This window comes from Sinocyclocheilus grahami, unplaced genomic scaffold (genome assembly GCF_001515645.1).
Source record: "Sinocyclocheilus grahami isolate Dianchi unplaced genomic scaffold, SAMN03320097.WGS_v1.1 scaffold586.1, whole genome shotgun sequence".
Taxonomy (NCBI): Eukaryota; Metazoa; Chordata; class Actinopteri; order Cypriniformes; family Cyprinidae; genus Sinocyclocheilus; species Sinocyclocheilus grahami.
The window spans coordinates 388,884-392,932 of NW_015505765.1; positions in this window are offsets into that span (position 1 = coordinate 388,884).

Below are 4,049 nucleotides of genomic sequence, written 5' to 3' on the forward strand. Positions count from 1 at the left end.
TTATGCAAACTGTCATTATGCTATGGGAAGAGAGGCCAGCTGCACATCTTTCAAGTACACTCTTAAAAATAAAGGTGCTTCAAAAGGTTCTTCAGATGTTAAAGGTTCTTTATGGAACCATTTAGACCAAAAGGTTCTTCTATGGCATCGTGAAGCACCTTTATTTTTAAGAGTGTACATTTGAGAGACAACTTGACAGTCAGATTCAGAACTGCTATTTTCATCATGTAAATATTTTTCTTGTTCTGACTTGCCACTGACTCAAGTGCATAATAGTAATAAATTATTATTATTATTACTACAACTACTACTACTACTACCACCTGTGAACCATCTCAGTATGCATCAAAAGCATGTGACAGAGACTGTGTGCATGCATTCATTCCCAAATGGGTGCTTTATCTTGATTATTTTTCATCTATCTTTCCGCACCACAAAACGATTTCTGTCACTCTACATTTGCATATGGTCTTGGTGTTTACTATTCTATTTTCATGCACTGAGCTTAGGTGTCTTTTGTATCAGAATTACACTTTCAGCCTTATGGCATATGAAATTACCTGCATTATTCAAAAGCACAAAATTAAAAAATATACCAAGCACCGAGGGTAGACAATGACAAGTAAAGCCAAGTTACTCCAGTGACTCTGTAATGAAGAGAGGTAGAACGATGAGGTATTCTAAGAAAACAACTGTTTAAAAGATGGATATAGGAGATTATGTGCTAATTTTATGGATGACCATTAGGACCTAAGGCTCCTAGACCCACATTAAAAATATATTTCCCATTTCTATTTCAGATTAAGTTCTTAATCACAATAGTCCTGCTCTGGGTAAGCTTTAAATAAAAGAAATGAAAATCTCATCAATTATAACCTCCGTAGAAGGTTAATTTAAAAGATTGTATGGTTGTTTCCTGGATTGATTTGGATTAACTGACTAAGGTATTGCCCAAGCAATAATACTAATATTAATATATAAGCTCAATATTTTCTACTGTATTAGAGAGATTAATATCTGAAATACTTGAATTATGTACTGAATGTGATAAATGATTTAGCATGAGAACAACATTAAAAACAGAGAAGAGTAAGCCTATGAACCGTTTAAGGTTAATTATTTTATAGGTTAGTTGATGATAGATATAAATTACTATTTAGTATGGAGCCAGATAAGCCTCAAAAATAATACATTTACAAAACAAAATTCATAAATGCACAGCACAATTTACATTTACAAAATCAGATTCGTAAATTCAAAACACAATTCATAAATACACAAGTAAAAGCATAAATATTTCCCCAAATGCTCACACAAAAGCATCTTACCTAAATACATTTAAAATGTTTAGACAAATATGTACATATCAAGTTCTTGAATTAATTTCCATCACACATTTATGAATGATGTTACATGTATTTATGGATCGTTGAATCTGCATTTGCAAATTGTCACATGTGCGTGGACTGCTTTGAATTTGTGTGTGGTATTTTTGAGACCTTCCTTGCAGGTTAAGATTCATAAATATCTTTTTTTGGAGGTTGTTTTTTCTTGTTCTGACTTGCCACTGACTCAAGTGCATAATAGTAATAAATTATTATTATTATTACTACAACTACTACTACTACTACCACCTGTGAACCATCTCAGTATGCATCAAAAGCATGTGACAGAGACTGTGTGCATGCATTCATTCCCAAATGGGTGCTTTATCTTGATTATTTTTCATCTATCTTTCCGCACCACAAAACGATTTCTGTCACTCTACATTTGCATATGGTCTTGGTGTTTACTATTCTATTTTCATGCACTGAGCTTAGGTGTCTTTTGTATCAGAATTACACTTTCAGCCTTATGGCATATGAAATTACCTGCATTATTCAAAAGCACAAAATTAAAAAATATACCAAGCACCGAGGGTAGACAATGACAAGTAAAGCCAAGTTACTCCAGTGACTCTGTAATGAAGAGAGGTAGAACGATGAGGTATTCTAAGAAAACAACTGTTTAAAAGATGGATATAGGAGATTATGTGCTAATTTTATGGATGACCATTAGGACCTAAGGCTCCTAGACCCACATTAAAAATATATTTCCCATTTCTATTTCAGATTAAGTTCTTAATCACAATAGTCCTGCTCTGGGTAAGCTTTAAATAAAAGAAATGAAAATCTCATCAATTATAACCTCCGTAGAAGGTTAATTTAAAAGATTGTATGGTTGTTTCCTGGATTGATTTGGATTAACTGACTAAGGTATTGCCCAAGCAATAATACTAATATTAATATATAAGCTCAATATTTTCTACTGTATTAGAGAGATTAATATCTGAAATACTTGAATTATGTACTGAATGTGATAAATGATTTAGCATGAGAACAACATTAAAAACAGAGAAGAGTAAGCCTATGAACCGTTTAAGGTTAATTATTTTATAGGTTAGTTGATGATAGATATAAATTACTATTTAGTATGGAGCCAGATAAGCCTCAAAAATAATACATTTACAAAACAAAATTCATAAATGCACAGCACAATTTACATTTACAAAATCAGATTCGTAAATTCAAAACACAATTCATAAATACACAAGTAAAAGCATAAATATTTCCCCAAATGCTCACACAAAAGCATCTTACCTAAATACATTTAAAATGTTTACACAAATATGTATATATCAAGTTCTTGAATTAATTTCCATCACACATTTATGAATGATGTTACATGTATTTATGGATCGTTGAATCTGCATTTGCAAATTGTCACATGTGCGTGGACTGCTTTGAATTTGTGTGTGGTATTTTTGAGACCTTCCTTGCAGGTTAAGATTCATAAATATCTTTTTTTGGAGGTTGTTCCGTTCAGCCAATCGCGGTGAGCTTTGAATCCACCAATCAAAACACTCTTTACTGAACAGACTCAAGAAGCTCAACGCTCTGCTTGTACTGTGCATTGTTACATGATCGGGTCCTTGATGTAAAGACATTTTAATAGGCAGTGTTGGGCAAGTTACTCTGAAAATGTAATTAAATTACTGATTACTTTTCATCCTCCATGCTGAAATCTCTTCGCTTGTGTGTGTTCGAAATCTCCCTTAGGTGGTTATAGCTGTTTTTAATGCCCGATCAAAAGTTACTGCGAATCTGATACTACTACTACTAACAACAGAACACATTACATAATTGTTGTTATTAAATGAAATATCTGGACATTTAACACTTATTTAATAACATTACAAATTGATCTGAATAAACAGGGTATGTGCAACTTTGGTGTATAAGACAGCAGGCTAACCGGGTAGCTGTATTTTGTGTGAACGATATAAATCATAATGTGATTAGGTAGAAATTGTAATCAGGTGCTAAAAAAAGAATACACATTAACAGTGTTGGGCAGTAACGCATTACTTTAATTTGATTACTTTTTTAGTAACGGAGTAATTTAATGCATTATAATTTTCAAAATAGTAATTAGAGTATAGTTACAAGCCGAGGTCTCTATACGTTACTGACGCGTTACATTGCTGACAGAATGCAGTGTTTTATAATGTAGAGATTGTAAAAAGGATGTAGCACACGCACTGTCGAGTCAAGTGCCAGTGGATTAAAGACCTGCACCCACAAGACCCGACACAACAGAGCGCGGCGCGGGACAAGACTTGATAGGTGAGTGCAGAGACTCGTGTGTGTGCGGGATGCGGGAGAATAAAATGATTTGGATTAAAAGCTCACCGTGACTGGCTGAACGGAACATCCTCCAAAAAAAGATATTTATGAATCTTAACCTGCCAGGAAGGTCTCAAAAATACCGCACACAAATTCAAAGCAGTCCACGCACATGTGACGATTTGCAAATGCAGATTCAACGATCCATAAATACATGTAACATCATTCATAAATGTGTGATGGAAATTAATTCAAGAACTTGATATATACATATTTGTCTAAACATTTAAATGTATTTAGGTAAGATGCTTTTGTGTGAGCATTTGGGGAAATATTTATGCTTTTACTTGTGTATTTATGAATTGTGTTTTGAATTTACGAATC